This window comes from Capsicum annuum, chromosome 1 (assembly GCF_002878395.1).
Source record: "Capsicum annuum cultivar UCD-10X-F1 chromosome 1, UCD10Xv1.1, whole genome shotgun sequence".
In the NCBI taxonomy this organism is placed as follows: domain Eukaryota; kingdom Viridiplantae; phylum Streptophyta; class Magnoliopsida; order Solanales; family Solanaceae; genus Capsicum; species Capsicum annuum.
In genome coordinates this window covers 174,239,739-174,260,078 of record NC_061111.1, presented here as the reverse complement: position 1 = coordinate 174,260,078, position 20,340 = coordinate 174,239,739, and the positions used below count along the sequence as shown (strand labels likewise).

Below are 20,340 nucleotides of genomic sequence, written 5' to 3'. Positions count from 1 at the left end.
TTTTTCATAGCCTTTGGGGTATGCCTCCAGACTAAAATGTTGATTTCTATATATATTTAGAGCCTAGAACTCAACTCTCTAAATCTTTCCTTATCATGTGGCACCAGTAGAGTCGAAGTAGTTGAAAGCACAGTTATAGAAATTATTAGAAAAAATATTTATTCTCACAAGTGTTTCTCTTTGGTGTGCACCTGTGTTATTTGTAAAGAAGAAGGATAGTAGCATGAAGATTACATAGACTGCTATCGGTTTAATTAGGTGACTATTTACAACATGTATCTCATGCATAAAATAAATGACTTGGATGATCAGTTACAGTGAGATGTAGTATTCTCAAAAATATATTTGAGATTGGTCTACCACCAACTCAAGATTAGGGAGGAGGATATCACAAAGACTTCTTTCCAAACTCATTATGGTCATTATGAGTTTCTAGTCATGTCTTTTAGCTTGAATAATGCCCCGATACCTTATATACAACAACAACAAACCCAGTATATTCCCATATATTGGGGTCTAGGGAGGGTAAAATGTAAGCAGTCCATACCACTACCCCCGAAGGAGTAGAGAGGCTATTTTCGATAGACCTCCGGCTTACCCCGATACCTTCTATGAGTTTGATAAATGGGATTTTATGTAATTTTTGGATTCATTCATTATTATTTTTATTGATTACATATTTATTCACTCCAGGTGTGAAGAAGAACATCAAGCTTATTTGCCTACAGTATTAGGGCTGCTTAATGAAAAATAGTTATATGCCAAATATTACAAATGTGAATTCTAGTTATCTTTGGTATCCTTTTTGGGGCACATGTTTTCTAAAAAATAGGTTATGGTAGACCTATTGATGTTTGAGTTTGTCAAGAATTGGGATGGAGCGAGAAATAAGATAGTGATCTATAACTTTGTAGGGTTAGCCTGTTATTATCGTATGTTTGTCAAATGGTTTGTTTCCATTGCTTCACAAGATCTATAACTTGGTGGGGTTAGCCTGTTATTATCATTAGTTTGTCAAATGGTTTGTTGCCATTTCTTCACATATGATCTGACTTACTCAGAGGGAATCCCCATTTATGTAGGGGGAAAAGTGTGTAGAGGACTTCCAAAAGCTCAAAACCTTATTGGCCTCATCCCCAGTTCACATGTTGCCTAATGAGGGTAAGGATTTTATTGTACATTGTGATGTCTCATGGTCGGATTCAGATACTATGTTGATGTAAGATTATAACATGATTGCTTATGCTTCAAAAAAAAATTAAGGCCTTATAAGAAAAACTATCCCACACATAATTTAGAATTGTCAGTTATGATGTTTTCTATAAAGATTGTAAGACACTACCTCTATGAGGTAAAAGGTAAAGTGTTTACAGGCTATCAAAACCTATGTATTTACCTATAGGTATCTAAACATTAGACAAAGAAGGTGGATATAGTTGATCAAATACTATGACATATCAATTCTATATCACTCGAGTAAGGGTAATTTAGTTACAGACGTGGTAAGCGAAAACCCTATAAGCATAGAAAATATAGTATACTGGAGATGTTAAGGTGCCTATTGGAAAGAGAGGTGCGTTCATTGGCTAATGATTTTCTGAGATTATAGGAGACTAGTAAAGAAAGAATATTAGTACACGTAGAAGTCAAGTCCATATTCTTTGACCAAAGAAAAGATAGACAGTTTGAAGACAAGAACTGAGCAACCTCAGGGAAAAGTATTGCAGGGTGAGGCTATAAAAACCATCCTTAATGATGAGCGAGTATTGAGAATTTGAGGACACTTATGCATACCTCGGGTAGGGAATCTAATCTCCACTATTCCTGTTGAGGCCCATAACTCTAAGTACTTTAGACATCCGGGTGCCACCAAGATGTATAGGGACTTTAGGTAACATTATTGGTGGGTAAGAATGAAGAGAGATATTGTAGATTTTATGAATAAGTATTAAAATTGCCAGTAAGTTAAGTACAAACATCAGTAACCTAGTGGTACTTCTTAAAAATGTCCATTTTGGAATGTAAGTGGGAAATAATAACCATGGACTTCGTGGTTGGTCTTCCTAAGACACTAAGGATGTATGACTCGATATGAGTCATTGTCGATCGATTGATGAAATTGATGCACTTTATCCCAGTAAGTATGGATATAATGTAGGTAAGTTGGCCAAAATTTATGTGAAGGAGATTATAAGGCAGCATGGGTTTGTGATTTTGATTGTGTTAGAAAGAGTTACCTACTTCACCTTAAATTATTCGAAGAAATTTCAATAAGATTTAGGTTCTAGATTGGACCTAACTACAACTTTCTATCCAGAGACCTATAGTTATTTTGAGCAAACTGTTCAAGTGCTCAAAGACATTTTTTGGTGTATGTGATGACTTTAGGGATCAATTTTACCAATGTCTATCTTTGTTTGAATTCACCGACAATAATAGCTACCGCTTCAACATTAACATAGCTCTTTTTGAAACATTTATGGTCGAAGGTGTATGTCTCAAATTGGATGGTTTGATATTTTCAAAGTGGGGCCTTGGGGAACTAACAATCTTAAGGATTTGATAGAAAAGGTATGATTTAGATAAGAAATAGCTCATAGCATCTCAGAGTTAATAGAAAGAGTATGCAGATAATTAGGTGAAAAATGTGAAGTTTGAAATAAGGGAGAAGGTACTCTTGAAGGTGTCACCTATGAAGGGTGTAATGCATTTTGGTAGGAAGGGAAAATTGAGTCTGAGGTATATCCTATCCTAAGTACTTGGACATGTTCATCATAGCTTTCATAGATGACATCCTCGTGAAATATCGTAGTGAAGGTGATCATGCTGACCATTCGAAGATTGTATTACAGACCCTTAAGGATCACCAGTTATTTGCTAGGTTTAGCAAGTGTGAATTATGGTTAAGATTAGTAGCTTTCCTTGATCATATTTTTTTAGTGATGGCATTTGAGTTGATCTTCATAAGACCAAAGCAGTGATAAATTGTCCTAGACTTGTCTCTCTATCAGATATCAGGAGATTTTTGAGTTTATCTAGTTACTACAGATGGTTTGTTAAAGTATTTTCTTAAATTTCTTATCCCATGTCTTAACTAACTCATAAGAAAGTCAAATTTATTGATCAAATTCCTGCAAGAAGAGGTTTTAAGAGTTGAAGACTCGACTCACTTTCACTCAATTATTGACTCTACCAGAGGGTTCATATGGGTTTATAGTTTATTGTATTGCTTCTAGAGTTGGTCTTGGTTGCATGTTAATGCAATGAGGTAAGGTCATAGCCTATGCCTCTAGACAGCTTAAACCCCATGAGAAGAATTATCTAACCCATAATCTTGAGTTAGCAGCAGTTGTCTTTGCCTTATAGATTTGGAGGCATTACCTTTATGGGGTCCATGTTGACATGTTCATAGGTCATAAGAGTTTATAGTATATATTCACTTAGAATAAGTTAAATCTTTGTCAGAGAAGGTGGTTTGAATTGTTGAAATACTATGATATGATTGTGTTGTATCACCCGGTTAAGGCTAATGTAGTGGTAGATGCCCTTAGTAGGTTGTCTATGGGAAGTGTTGCACATGTTGAGTAGGATGTGAAAGAGTTAGTCCGTGAGGTTCATTAGCTTTCTATATTGGGTTTCGATTATTTAATTTAGCTAGAAGTAGTATATGGGTTCATAATGGTTCAAAATCTTCATTAGTGGCTGAAGTGAAAGCGAAGTAAGACAGTGATCCTATCTTGGCCAAGTTGAAGAAGGCAGTTTGGGATCAGAAGGTAGAGGTTTTCTCCCAAGAGGGAGATGGTGTGCTTTGTTGTTAGGGAGGATTATGTTTTTTTGAGTATGGATACTTTGAGATAGCGAATATTTAGTAGAGGCGCATGGTACGCGATATTCCATTCACCTAGGGGCCACTAAGATGTATCGTGATTTACAGAAAATCTATTGGTGGAATAGTATGAAGAAAGATATTATGGAATTTGTGGATAAGTATTCAAATTATCAGTAGGTTAAGGTTGAACACCAAAGGCCTCGTGGTATGCTTCAAGATTTTAGCATCCCTACTTGGAAGTGGAAAGTTCTGAACATGGATTTTCTGACAGGGTTACCTCGTATGTGTCATTATCATGATTCGATTTAGGTTATTATATATAGAATGATCAAGTCAACCTATTTCTTACCGGTTCATTCTTCGTATTTAGCCGAGGATTATGCTAGACTCTATCTCAACAAGTTGGAAAAGTTGCTAGGGGTTCCATTAACCACTATTTCAAATAAAAGTACCCAGTTTACCTCTCATTTTTAGAAGGCTTTTCAAAAGGGTCTTGGTACTCAAGTTCATCTCAGTATGGTTTTTCATCCCTAGATAGATGTTCAGGTATAGGGGACTATTCAAACCTTAGAGGATATGTTGAGGGCTTGTGTTATTGACTTCAAGGGTAGTTGGGATGACCACTTACCTTTAATTGAGTTTGCCTACAACAAAATCTATCACTCCAGTACTTAGATGGCTTAATTTGAGGCTCTCTATGAAAGAAGGTGTAGATATCCTATTGGTTCATTTGAAGTAGGTGAGATTGCTTTGATAAGGCCAGATTTAGTGTTTGAAGTGATAGAGAAAGTTCAGTTGATTTGATAAAGGTTGAAGATATCCCAGAGCCGACAAAAATCTTATACTGATGTGAGAAGAAGAGATCTTGTGTTTGATGTTCGTGACTTGGTTTATTAGAAAATTTCACCCATGAAAAGGGTCAAGAGGTTTGGTAAGAAAGGGAAGCTCAGTCCCCACTATGTTGGCCCATTTAGGATTTTGATCCATTTTGGGAAGGTAGCTTATGTGTTAAATTTGCCTTCAGATTTGGCATCAATGCATCCGGTGTTTTATGTTTCTTTACAAAAGAAATGCATTGATGACCCAACTTCTATCATTCCTTTAGAAAGTGTGGGTATGCAAGATAGCCTTTACTACTAAGAATACCCAGTTGAGATCCTTGATCGTCAAATTTGTAGGTTAAGGAATAAAGAAGTTCCCAGGGTTATGGTTCTATGGAGAAATCAGTCCGTTGAGCGAGATACTTGGGAGGCAGAAGCAGATATGCGAGCCAAGTATCCCCACCTTTTCTCTATGAACTCATATTCAGCTTAAGATAATGGTTTCTATTAAATTGATTCTCTCATTTTCTATCTCAGCTTTCTGACCATCCTCATGTCATAGCATGCATTCATGAATTCAGATCAATCCATGTGTCATATTTGAAATTTAGTAACTTAATCATAGTTCAGCTCATAAGTATTTGGTACATTATCTTATTCTTCTTAGTATCTCAACTTAGACAATTTTATTCGGGGGTAAATGATCCTAAGGGTGAGATATTGTAATACCCTATAAGATTTTAGATGAGTTTCCAGCTATTCATCCAACGTTTTGAAGTCCCAAAGCTATTTAATTTACACTATATACAAGTGACATGGCTATTTTAAGACACCAAGATTTTGAATATTTATTTTTTACCTTCCTGAATCCAAAATGTTAATTTATGAGTTAAAATATGTTTAGGGATGTTAAAAGGGTAATCCAGAAGAGTATCAGAATTTTCTTTTCTTAATTAAAGTTTCGGGCATCAACCTATTTATTAAAACCAAATAAATCAAATCTTCACAATATTCAGGCCCAAAATTGTCCCGGCCCAACCCGACAATCTAAATCAAAAGAAGCTAAACAAATTATGAAACAAGAGACCCTAATCACATTTCAAATCAACAGTAGAGCAACTCTTCATCATCCTCCGCTGCTGTTAAAATCCAAGAAAATCCCTTGTTGAAATCGATGATGTTGTGTTGTTTCTAGCTCAAATCCTCACTGATTTGCCTCATCTAAGTACCTCAATCCTTTTTCTTATGTTCTTCAATCATGTAGCTCGATGGGTTTTGCTTCAATTGAAGCTGATACCACCACCTGAGCTACAATGATTAAATTAATGAGTTAAAGGATTTTTTAAAACTATTAATCCTCATCTTCATATAGATAATCTATTCATTTCTAAATCGAAGTCCATGGTAGATCTGTTGCTACTGTTATTTGAATATCTAGCCTTCACCATCCCAAATTCTCACTAGACGTACGTGGAATGTTTTGTGGAATTCACTCCCAGCAACAGGTAACTGTTCTAACTTCTTCTCTCTACTTGTGACTATCCTTTTAAATGAAAATTTAAATCCTTTCTTCCTTTTGAATCAACTTGGTGTTTGTTCTTCTTGTGCCTTGTTGATCCTCCTAATATTAGGAATTCCAAGTTTTTCCAATTGGATTATTGTTCTTGCTTAAATCAGAAATTGTGCAATGTTATTGAATTCAAAATTACCTACAAAAACAAAAACTAGATTAGCAAAAAAAAATCATCTAGAGTGTTACCTTCCCTAAGGGAATATATCACTCTAACTTTTAGATATTCCATCAGAGTTCAAATGGAGTTGACCACCATTGTCACACTCTATGGGACTTCCCATTCACCCTTCAGTATTTGGAACATGCTCCAAGAATTTGTTTCCATAATAACCTGCCTTAGATTATTTATAGAACAATATTGTAAACAATTTTGTATAGCTAATGCCTCAGCCATAAAACTATTTCTATCCTTTATTCTACACCCCTGTGCAACAATTAGATCTCCCAGATTATCTCCTATATAGAAAGCAATGGAGATTAGACCTAGATTTCCTTGTGAGGAACCATCAAGGTTGCCTTTAAACCAGCCAGTTTTTTAAGGTTTTCACTTAATCACTTTAAGAAGTATGAATCTCCATAACTATGCAAAATATAAATAATTTCAACCCAATTTTTTCCATGCAACTCCATGTGAAATCTGAGTTTGATAAACTAATGATAGAATTAGTAGTGTCCCAAGTAATATTTCTATCCTTATATCTACCATTATGCAATATAGTATTCCTTCTTTTCCATAGAAACTAAAACATAAACAATAGAACAACATAAAACACTGTCATAAATTTATGATCGCCATTCCCTTTCCTCCATAGCTTGACACTCTACACCAAATTTAGTCTATGCTCTACAATACTAACTGCATTACAGAATAAATTCCATACCATTTCAGCTACTTCTCCCTAGAGGAATAGATGTTGAATAGATTCTACTTGTGGTTCTGTACAACAGCCACACCTTTCATCAATCTCAGAATTCCACTGATGCATGACTACTGCAACTGGAATATAAGAGTTCCATATACTACAAGTCATAAAGGATTATTTAAAAGGCCTTCTTTAATCCAGATGGACTTCAAATATTCTTTCTCCTCTTCTTTGTTCCTAAATAATTCCGAAGCACTTTTAGTAGTAAATATACCCTTGCTATTTCTAGTCCACCAAAGTTTATCCATCTCCTTATTATAGCATAAACAACCTAAGTGTCCCCAACCTATTACACCATGATATCCGAAATCTCATTCTCCATAACTTTATAATTATATCCATCCTCCCTCATAAATATTGCATTGTCTTTTAGAGGGTAATATGTAGAGACATTAGATTGTTGTTTAAATAGAGGACCAGAACTGGTCTAATTATCAAACAAATTACGGATGTACACTTTTAGGTTCCCACAACAAAAACTATTCCACCTTGTCCCTAGCATTCAACATGGATTTCCAGACTTGTGTTCCTCCTCTCAAGGTCACCATGGTAGGAAATTATTTTTTACAATACTTATTTCATGAAAAGTTTGCCCACAGATTTCTTTAATTCCTAAACCTCCATCATAGTGTAGCATTTAAATCCAAAGAGATATCTTTCAGACATCTAAAATCCAAACCCCCTTCATTTTTGGGTAAAATACATTATCCCAAGCGGCCCAATGCTTTTCCCTTCCTGATTCCTTATTGTTCCGAAAAAATTTAGCAAAGATCCTATGTAGATATTTGATGAGCTTTTGGAAGGACCTAGAGAAAAAAGGAATATAAATAGGTATGCTTTGAAGAATGCTTTTAATTAGAACCTCCTTCCCTCTATATAATAATATTCTATTCAATGCTTGGAGTTTGCTCTGAACCATTTTGATTAATTTTGCAAAATATTCTTTGTTCCTCTTTGAATGAGTCAAAGGACAACCAAGATATTTAATTGAAAAACTGCCTTATTTCATACCAATATCTGTTCCACTATTTGAACTTCACCCATTGATGCTTTCTAATGCATATAAAAGAAACTTTTGTTCATATTCACCTTCTGGCCAGATTTAGTCTCATATTCTCTTAACACTTGCATTATACTCTCCAAGGAATATTGATGAGTGGAGAATGTAAATGTATCATCTGCATAAGACTAATGATTCAAATTGGATCTCTATTTAAGCATTCCATAACCAGTAAACCAAATATCATCAAACAAATGATTAAAGAACCTTGACATCACTTCTGATGAAAAAATAAACAAAGTGGGAGATAAAGGGTCTCTTTTTTTCACCCTATAGTTAAATAAAAGAAACACACTAATTGACCATTCAATAGTATGTAGTACTAATTATTAGAAATTAATCTCCAAATTATATCAACAACATTGTCAGCAAACCCCATCTTCCTCATCACTTTCATTAGAAAGAACTAAGAGACTCTATTATAAGCTTTGGCCATATCTAATTTCATGACTACATTAGAAGTTTTTCCATCTTTTCAAATATCTGCAATCAATTTCTGTGTTAATACAACATTCTCTATGATACTTCTCCATTTAATAAAGCCTGAATGATTAGGGAGATCAATCTAGGAAGAATGCTTTCCAATTTGTCATGCATAATTATGGATAGAATCTTACTCATAAAATACCTCAAGCTAATTCATCTCGAATCTAAGAAAGATTGAATATCATATATTTTTGGAATGAGAACAAAATTAGAGTGAGTAATAGATTTAGGGAGTGAATTTCCTACAAAAAATTTCAATACCGGTCTGACTACATATTCACCAACTATATCTCAGAATGTCTAATAAAATGTCCCAGTTAAACCATTTGGTTTACTTGCACTATCTCCATTCAAATTAAACATTGCCTTCTTCGTTTATTCCTTTTCTGGAATAGCTTGTAGTATCTCATTATCTTCATTATTCACCAACTTAGGGACATATTCAATTAGTGGGAAGGTTGTTGTATCTCTTTCTTGAGTAAATTTATTCTTAAAAAACTGAATAGCCTCTTCATCTATTTGATCACCTGATCATTTAATATTCTATAAATCTTGAACCTATTTCTCCCTCCTTTGATAATATTATAAAAAAAGTTGGTATTTATGTCCCCACTTTCAAACAGTCATACCCTACTTTCTGTTTTTAAGAACACTCTTCTATTTGAAGATATTTGATAAATTTAACTTTTTCCTTCTACATAACAATCTGATTCTCAAGATAGGATTATATTTAAATAGCGTCTCATTTATTCTAGCAATTTTCTCTCAAATGTGTAGTTGTTGAATAATATCACCATAAAATTGTTGACTCCACTTAGAGATAACATATTTCACTTGCTAGATCTTTTTTTGAAATCTGAAAAAGGATTATTCTGATAATTAGTATCCCAACTACTCCTAACCACTTCCTTAAACTCTATATGTAGGGTCCAAGAATTTAGAAACCTAAAAGTTTATTAATTGTAGTATTATTATTTTCATATTTAAGAAAAAGAGGGACATGATCTGATCCATCTCTTGGAAAATGCTCTATTTCTAAGTGTGAAAACAAATTTTAAAATTCAGAGTTAACAAAGGCTCTATCTAACCATTAAAAAGTACAATCAGCTCCTCTTCTCCCATTTCATCAAGTAAAAGGGTTGCCCTTATAAATCACTTGAACAATACCACAAACTTCTTTACAGTGATGAAAATCTTCTACATCAACAAATATCACAAGATTACCTCCAATTTTTTCAACACTATTAAGAACAACATTAAAATCTCCCCCAATTACCAAAGGTTTTGAATTGGCATTAGCAACAATAAGTAGATCGTCCCAAAGCACTAATTTTTTATACATATCATATTTAGCATACACAGCTGTCAATAGAAAACGCAAACCTGTGGTTATATCAGTCAAATGACATGTTATCTATTATTTTGTATCACTGATAATATTACCATTTAAACCATGATTAACAAAGAATCATATCCTTCCTGAATAATTGTAATAAGCTATAGGCATATGTATTCTATTCTTGTACCTTTGGATAGTTCTTATATGTTGAAAAGGCTACATTAAGGCAATGAAATCAAACTTATGAAACTTATGCAGTAATTGAACCCTTGAAAATCCTTTTGTGACTTACACAGATCTGATATTCCATACTAAAGCCTTTATTTGTACTTTGATTATTTTGAGACGCCACTCTTCTTCAGTTGAACTCTTATAGGTATAGAATCTTCTTCATTATTCAGCTTCTTTGATTTCCTTCCAGCCTTACTATCCTTAATTACTCTGGGAGATAAATCCCCTTGCTTGATTATGTCATGCTCACTACTTCCACTAATTTATTTATCCTCAATTCGCTTAACTCCATCATTAATTTCTATATTATGATACATGGAGAGAGTTATGATGTTGAGTCACACCCTAAACCAAAGACTCATGAATATCCAAAGGGATGTCCACTACAGCTAACTAATTCTCCTCATTAGAGGTTATGTTTTGCCTTTCATTATCCTGTTGACCTTCTTTCACCTTTGATCTTGTAGATGATGAAATTATTGTTGATATCACATTCTCACAGTTACTCTTCACCCTTTACTTTGGCTTTGAGACTACTCAAACTACTTTAATTGATTCACAACATCAAATGATTTTTTTACTGCTATTGAGCTCTAGGATTTAATATTAGCTCATTGATCTAAAGATTTTTATTGCACTGTATGAGAATTTACTTCCCTTTAAATCATTATTGCTGTAGGATTCACCTCTGTATCTGTAACTTCCACACTATGCTCCTTGTCTAACTTTACTAATTGAGTTTCAGTTTCTTGTTCTTCTCTGGTAGGTCATTCTTTCAGTGATTTTACTCTCTTAGATGACAGATCATGGAAAGACTTGGTCACCCAGTCCTTAATTTATTATTTTTCTTCTTTGTATTCCACTTTGATATTAGTGAGAGTGTTGACTGATTATTATTTTTTAAAGTTTCATCCTCCATTTCTCCCAATGCAATAAAAAGATTAGTATCAGGTAATCATTTCTTTTGTGTCAATGCTTTTTCACTTAAGAAATCATTATTAATAAGCCTGCACCTGGTAGGATTCCAGTGTAAATTTTATCTATTTCTTCTTCCATCCTTAAACCTTGTCTTGCTACCTCCAGTATCCATATTCTGGCTATGATCTTTCTTAACTTTCTCTTCTTCATATGATGGTCTCAGATCTGGATGTGGAAATCTACACTCCGATTCACGATGACCTTGGAGTTTGCACTCTTTACAATACTTAGACAAGAAATGATAATTGGTAGTAATTTTTTCTATTCTTGATTTCTTTGTTTTCTCATTACCAATTTTAAGCTCCAAATAATCAGGAATTTTTGATAGTAGATCAATTTGAACTTTTACCCTAGCACAACTACGTTTAGTCTTGTTTATAGTGGATGAATCCAAGTGGATTGGTTTCCCTACAATTGATGCCAATGAAAAATAAGACTCATTTTCAAAGAAAGTTGGTTTTAAATTTAGGAAATAAATCCATGCCATTGGCTGCATAATTTCTTCCTCTGCTGTGAACTTAGCGTCATAAATCAGTGGCCTCATTTGTTATGAATATCCATCCCTATCATTAATGTAATATATGGTCTTTGCCATCACATTAACAAAATCCTCAGCTAGATCGAATCTTAACAAAATATGATGGATTCTTAAATAGCCTATCTTGCAATCACTTTGTAGCTTTAGTTGTCTAGTAAATAAGCCCTTAGATCAACAAGCTCAGGCCATACATATGAAAACATACCTATGATATCATACTGCAAATCCTCCGAAACATACATTATATTAACCTCATCGTCAGTCCATACTACCCTTGGAACCCCATTACTAAATCATATTATTTGAAGGGGATAGATTAATTCTTTTGAAAATTAGCATCCTTTCACCCCTTTAGTACACTGGTTTGAGAAGCTCAGCAAAAAAATTTTACAACTGGGTTATAGATATATCATTATAAAATAATGATTTATTAGTTTTTTGGATTAATGATGAAAAATCTTCTATCATGAGAGCACTAGGCAGCTAGTCAGGCTTTGTATGTGGCTAGCCAGTGCTAGCAAGGTTATTTTGGCATCAAAATCAGCAAGGATTGTTGGAAAAAAGCTAGTTTTAGAATTTTTAAAAGAGGTTTGGGGTGTTTTTGGACCACGGATTCAGCATTCCACTACGATTTCAATGTGCTAGAGAGACTGGCCTTCCACGATACATAGTGTGTCACAGATACTAGCCTCCATGATTGCCTTCGTGCCATGTAGGTCGTGTTATCCTGTAATTTTCATTAAATGGGTGAGGGTGTTTTGGTATTTTCCCCTCTACCTAAACACCCCATTGACGATTTAAAACTCAAGAGGGGCATTATTTACCCCATTCTTCATCAGTCAATGATAATTCCCTCTCATCCTTAAGAACACAAAAATCAAAGTTTTTTCCAAGAATTCAACCATCCAAGGTCTCAATTCCAACTTTTCTTCATGAATACAGGCAACTCAGGTATGTGGGATATTCATCAACGGATCCATTTCACCCATTAAGTCCCAAGAATCCTTTATTTTTCAAGTATAAACTTTTTTCCCTCTTTTAACAAAATTTTAATATTTAATATAAATTTAATTGTTTTTTTCATAATAGTTCTGAATACAAACAATGAAATTGTGTTTTCCCATGAGAATTATACTCTTGCATGCTTTATAACCCTAGTCATTCATATCATGTTTAGTTGACACTATGTTGGTTTGCCAATTTATGAATTTAACCATGTTAGCATGTTGTCCTTATAAGTTAAGCATCTTTCCATACCTATAATCATGGTTTTTATCAGTTATTGATATCATCTATGTTTTGGGTCTCTGAATGATGAGTTTCCCAATAGTTTTTAAAATTTTGTTATTATATTTAAAGTATTATTCAGTGTTGGAGGATTATGAACACCTGATACCTTGATAGCCATGCATATTTTAGATTTTAAACTTATCAGTCATTCAGACCATGTTTGTATCATTATATTAGAACTATCATATTCATATTGAGCACTTATCAGTACCAAATTATATTGAACAAATAATAATAATAGCAGTGCCATTTAGTTAGAGTACCACTTAGCACCGATTGAATACAGGGATGGCCGCTCCCTCGTCAGTTAGGCACTAGTTGTTAGTAGTAGTCCCTAAGTTATAGACCTATGGCACCATCATATATTATTAAGGGTCCCCCATCAGTAGAGGCATGACACCCTCGTCCTTTAGGATATCAGTCTTTTGGAATACATATTGTCAACTATGTATTAGTCCCCGTGAAAAGGTACTAATACCCTTCCAACTGGGGTTACAGGTTGGACCCCATTTAGCTCAGATAGGGGCATGTCATTTGTAGTTAGCTCCCACAGACTCAGTTTAGTATTTACACTATATCAGATTAGGTTTGCATAACCAAGTGTTCAGTTTATTGGTCATTCAGCTATTCAATTTTAAAGGCTATTGCAGCACATATTTTACTTGTTCTTGTATTTATTTACATGTTCATACATTTAAGATCAATATTTATATGTATCTTAGTTGTCCATATCTCCCTTACCATTGCATTCAAAGTACTGATCGCATACTCTCTCTTGCACTATGTTGTCTTATAACATAGGTTCGGACACTTAGTTCATTAATCGCCCTAAGTCATCTCCATTCATTAATCGCTATAAGTCATCTTAGTACCGCTCAGTAGTAGTTATGGTGAGTCCTCATCCTTTGAGGACAAGTTACTTGCAGTTATTTTCAGTACTTCTTTGTCAGAGTTAGTTAGGGGTTTGTCCCATCAACTTCTTATGTTTTTTAGGCTTTCATATGGTTAGACTTGTTTTTAGTTTTTATCAGTAGTTCAGACAAGTTGGGTATCATTATAGTATTACATATTAAGAAAAATTTTATTTGCTTAGCTTTCACTTATAATGCTTTATTATTATTTTACTTAGTTCTCACCACAGATACCAGATTATGGGTTAGCTTAATGTCACTTGTGGCCTTAAGCATCATGTTAAAACTAGGGGGTAGTCTTGGGTTATAAAATTAGGTTATTTGAGGTTTTGGGTTACACATGATTCTCCTAGCATAAGTAAGAATGGGAACTAATCATAACCATTTTGGTTATGACATCTTATGAATGTGAATTATGGGGATCTAGGGTAAATTAATGATTGAAAAAACTTTATACTATAATTTAGGCTATGATCAAAGGTAAAAGTCAGAGGGGTTTGATACCTAAGGATTAGAATTAAAGAACAAATATGTATACTCTCTATTGTTTTTTTATACTTTGAACATTCTATGGTGATGAGGAAAGACAAGGCTCTTGCTAACTAACTTGCTTATGGGATCGATGGTTAAGGTAGGTTACAGTTTAATTAGATTGTAGACTAACTTTTATTGTATGTTCCTAAATCAGATGTTTATTGACAGATCTTCAAGCATGATTGTAATTAATGATTGTTGAGTTGTTTATACTTGAATGAATTAATTCATGATTAATGTGTGTTAGTAAATATAGTACATTATTATGAATCCTGAGAGATAGGATATCTCATAAGATATGTATATTATGAGTATGGAATATTGGGCAATATTGGTTTGGATATGGATATTGTGTCATTTATTATGAAGGATCAGATGCCATACCGGTATGGTACATGGACTAAAAATGTCCCCTATAGGTTATGAATAGTTGGAAAAAATAAGTCTATTGTGTATATATTAGTATGAATTGAGAGAGGTTATATGGTTAAAATGAATAATGAACAAATGGTATCCTAATTGTGAGATTGAGATGGATGTAGTTTCTACTTATGCTATAGTTGTTGATTTTGTGATTGATAATGATATAGCTGATATTTTACTTACTTACATGGATTTCTTGTGGCGTTATTGGTCATTATTAAGGATGTCAAATGGGCGGGTTAGGTTAAGAATAAAGATATTAAATAGGTTGAATTAGATATCAGGTTGGGTCGTGACCCACCTAAATTCACTTTGGTTTGAAATGGGTTGTGTAGAAATGGGTAAGAATCAAGTTGGGTCTTGACCCGCTCAATTTAACCGCTTAGTCTAAAAAATATTAGCTTATAAATATTTACCTCTTGTAAAAAAAAAAAAATTTGAATGGGTTTAAAAAGTTGGGTGGGTGGGTAGGGAGTGAGGGTGAGGTAAGAATATTTCTTTAAAATTTAATTTTTATAAAACCAAAAAAAAAATTTATAGGGGGGAGAGGGAGGGGAGGGTTTTAGAATGGGAGTTGAGGTAAAACAAATTAAAAGAAATTTAATTTTTTAAATAAAAATTTAGGAGCAGGCGGGCTATAGGGGTATGGATGTGGGGGTTGGGGTTACGGAAAATATAGAGATTGAGTCAAGAGTTTTTAAAAATATATATGTTTTTTAGGGAGGGAAGGGGGAGGGGAGGGGATATGTCCTATAGGGGAAGAGGGTATGGGGGTGTAGGGAGTAGGGAGTAGGGAGTAGGGAGAGATGGGGTTGGGGTAAGATTATTGTTTTTGTTCAAAAAAATACTTATTTATTTACTTTTAAAAATTAAAAGATTTTTAATTTTTTAGGGTGAGGGTTCATAGGAAGGGGAAATGGGGATGAAGTGGGTGGGGATAAGAAAAAAATTTATAAAGAGCTTTTTAAGAAATAAAAATAATTTATTTAAGGGAGGCGGTGTAGGGGTGGGGTAAGTTGGCTTATTGCGGGGTTGAGTAAAGTAGGGGTGGGGTAAGGTGGTGATTTTAAGAGTGGGAGAACAGATTTTCACTTTTTTTCTCTACTTTTATTAAGAAAATAATTTTTCTATTAAATGTGTTGAGTTAGAGATTGACTGGGCTCATTTGAACCCAATTTGAAAATAGGTTGGGGCTTAGTGGGTTAACATTTACCCAATAACAAATTATCTTGAATCCAACCCATTATGTTTTGGGCGGGTTGGGCGGGTCAACTCAATTTGGGTTCATTTTGATACCCCTAGTCATTATTGATGTTCTGGCTGATACATTGAATTACTTTCTATGTGTTGATGTCTGTCTACTTGTTATTTTATTTATATTGTATGCATATTCTTAAGATGAGTTGGCCTATGATACCTACCAATATATAGTAGTAGTACTGATACTACCTTGTACTCTGCTTTTATAGTGTAGAAAATGTTTATGAGGTTTAGTTATGACCTTTTCTCTAGCGGTTGACATCCGATATCGATCCAACAGAGAGCTCTATTTTAATAGGCTGCCATAAATCATCTTTGGAGTTCTTGACCTTCTTCCCAATAATGAGACTTTTCAGTATTTTATTAGTTTTGGATATTTCTTAGACATATTTTGTTTTGTATTTCTTGTACGGCGACTTTTGGGTCTTGACAATTGTAATAGTTAGTTGAAGTATTTTCCATGTGTAATAGTACTTTATAAGTATTTAAGATAGTTTACATTGTTAGAATAGATTAATTGATTATCTTGTCTTAAACATGACCAAGTGTTGGGAAATGGTTTGGGTTAGATAGTTATCTTGCCATTAGGGTTAGTAGGGGTGTCACTCACAATCATTTGAGTCTTGACAAAGTTGGTATCATAGCCAAGATTATTCGGCCCCATTGCACAAGAACATGTGTATTAGATTCTTGTAGAATGATAAGGAGATGTCTGTACTTTTGGAGAGGTTACAGGACACTAGGAAAAACTCAAATTCTTCTTTCTTTCATGCTATTACTTGATGAAAATTGGTATCTGGTGATCCAAATTAGAATTCTAACTCATATTCATATTATCACAGATAGTAAGAATAGGAGTGACTTGACCTAGAGCATAGGTGCACAAATCAACCATCGAGGATACAATTCTTGGTAGAGAATAGGTGAGAGGAGTAAGAGATATGGGAAAAAGAGCATTGCCCACTAGGGATAAGGCTCGAGCAACCAGACTTTCTTGGGAGATGTCAACATCTCCTTCCCTACCTAAGGATATTCCAAAGATAGCAGGGGGTGATAATCGAGTAGTATGAGGAAATAGCAGTTCATGATAAGACACCACCAATTCAAAGTGGTTTAACACCTATTTAGGTGCCTTCCAACATGATTCAATAGGTTATTAGATTTTAGTGGGTTTTCCAAAAATAGGACTATTTTGGTAGTTTCTAAGGTTGAATATTCGAGAGTGCAACATACTTTTTCCATGGCTCCCATAATGGATGAAGATAATGGTTCCTGTGATGATTGGAGATGATCATGATTTGTTTTGAAAGTTTATAAGATAAAGCCTCCTGTTTTCATATCAGCAAGACTGAGGATGCCTATGAATGCATAATCGAGTACCATGAAAGACTTTACAAGATGGGTATAGTAAAGAGTTATGGCGTAAAGTTTGTCATATTTCAATATCAGGGAGATGTCAAGATGTGATGGAGGGAAATGTCAATTCTAAAGCTGCAAGTAGGCTTCAATTGACCAAGACTTAATTGTATTCAATTATTTTAAAGAAATATATACCTTATACTTTAAGGGAATAGAAAAAAAGGATGACTTTACCAATCCTAAACATATAATATGTTAGTTGTATCCTATGAGACCAAGTTCCATTCATTGACTAGGTATTCATCTTAATTGTTACATAATAAGAAGCAGAGGGTTCATTACCTTATAAAGGGTTGAACTTAAGTGTCCAAATTTTTGTTCCACAGATGACATTTTTAGGTATGTCTTTTTAGGAGATACATTATTTTGTTCAAAACGAAGAAGGTATAAGTAAGAGAGTAATGTTAAGATGACAGGAAACTGGCCTACAAAAGTACAACTTTAGTGGCCCATATTGTAGGGGTCTGATTTTGCAGGGATACCTTGCCTACCCCATTCAATCGGTAATTCAGGATCCTACTAAGGCCTGTCATAATAAGGAGGAGAGGATTATTCACTTTGTAAAGGGTTTGAACATAGGCCTTTAGATTTTTTCACTATGGATGATATTTTCATATAAGTCTTTTCAAGAGATGGTTGATTTTGTTAAAAAGGTGGAAGGTGTGAGACAAGAGGGTTATGCTAAGATGATAGAAAATAAGGCCCATTAAGATAGAAGATTAATGGTTCATATTCTAGGGGTTAAAGTTCATAAGGATATCTTTCTCACCCCATTCAGTCAATAATGTAGGTGTCTATTAGGGGTCCATCAAGGAACAACCAATCATCTTCAAACTTTAGTAGTTATCTAACTTCATCTTATTATGGACCAATGATGGACCATGCATACTATGAATGTGGTTGGGTCAATCATATTAAAATATTTTATCCTGATGTCAGATAGTCTGGTCAATAAGGCTAGTAGCAGGATCTTTAAGCTCTAGATATAGAAGGTAGAGAAGGTACTAGTAATATTAGAGGTTGTCCACCGAGTGGGCATAGTGGTTCGGACTGGTAGGGGTAGCAACTTGATCCATGATGGTAATAGAAATATAAATTGAAGTAGTGTTCAGACTGAGAGAGGATACACTCTGATTGGTGATAGAGTTTATTTCTATGTTTTTCAAGGAAGGACTGAGGAAAAAGCATCAGAATTAATTATTATAGGTACTATTCTTGTCTGTGATACTTGATCCTGATTCTACTTTTCTATATGTTTCTACTAGATTTGGTTTGGGATTGGATATGGTGTGTGATATAATTAATACTGATGTTCATGTGTCCACTTATGTTGGTGATGATGTTATTATTTATAAACTGGTAGAGGCTATGCTTTGATTGGTGATAAAGCTTATTGTTTTGTTTTTAAGGCAGGCCCTAGGTAGAGGCATCAAATGTAATAATGAAAGGTACTATTCTTGTCTGTGATTGGATGGCCACTATGATGTTTGATCCAGATTTGACTTTTTTATATGTTTCTATTGGATTTGGTGTGGGATTGGATATATATTCATTCATATTGGTGATGATGGTATAATTTATAAGGTTTATCTCTCTAATCTTTTATGTTTATGGGATATCAAAATTGAACAGTTTTGGTGATATTATACATGGTAGATTTTGACATCATTTTAGGGATAAGTTGGTTATCTCTAAACCATGATATTTTATAAGGTCATTCTAAATCAATAACTATAAATATATCAAAGAAGGATAGATTGGAGTTGGAGGGTGACTACAACCTTTCTATTATGAAACTTATCTCTTATGTTTATGCTAAGAGTTTGATTAGGAGGGGTATTTGTATTACTAGCTAATATTTAGAATTCTAGTATAGAGATCCCATCAATTGAGATAGTTCAAGTTGTGTGTGAATTCTTAGAGGTAATTCCTGCTTACCTGGTTGGTAGCCACCAAATTGTGACATGATTTCAATATAGATTCAGAGCAAGACATTCATCCCATCTCAATTCCCCGTATATGATGGCCCCAACTGAGCAAAGAGGGTTAAAATCCTAACTATATGAATTTCTAAAAAACAAATTCATCCATTTTAGTGGTTCTCCTTTGGGTGCTTTTGTGTTCTTCGTTAAGAAGAAGGATGGTAATCTATGTATATGTATAGATTATCGATGCTAAACAAGTTATGATTCATAATAAGTACCTTTTGCCCAAGATAGATGATTTATTTGATCAATTATAGGGTGATTCAATATTTTTTAAAATTGATTTGAGATTTGGGTATCATTAGTTAAAGATTAGGACTAAAGACACTTCCAATATTGCATTCCAGATCCATTATGGGCACTTTAGTTCCAAGTGATGTCCTTCAGGTTCACTAGCTCCCAAACAACTTTTATTGGCTTCATGAATAAGGTGCTTAATACCTACTTGTATTCTTTCATGATTGTCTTAATTGATTATTTATTTGTAAGAGACAGGATGAACTTACGAATCACCTCAAGATATTTTGGGATTATTGAAAGAGAAGAGCTTTAAGCAAAGTTTTCTTAGTCTAAATGTCGGTTGGCTTCTGTATCATTTTGGGGGCATATGTTTTTGAAGAAAGAGGTGATGATACCCTTAAAATATTGAGGCAATTAAAAATTGAGATAGGCTTACTCCAATGGTAAAGGTCCATAGTTTGTGGGGTTAGTGATGAGTGCTAAATTTACCACTCATTTAC

General features: G+C 34.0%; 1 protein-coding gene across 3 annotated transcripts in view; it reads left to right on the top strand.

The window, feature by feature from the left end:
* Positions 1–5,676: 5,676 nt before the first annotated feature.
* The window catches only part of LOC107857008 (adenylate isopentenyltransferase 5, chloroplastic), an 89,176-nt gene continuing 74,512 nt past the window's right edge, over positions 5,677–20,340 (top strand). For 2 of the 3 annotated variants that reach the window (XR_007052672.1, XR_007052671.1), the window contains exon 1: positions 5,677–6,155. The gene's annotated coding sequence lies outside the window, so the exon portion shown is untranslated. The remainder of the gene's footprint in view (positions 6,156–20,340) is intronic. The other variant, XM_047407858.1, reaches the window with a different exon arrangement.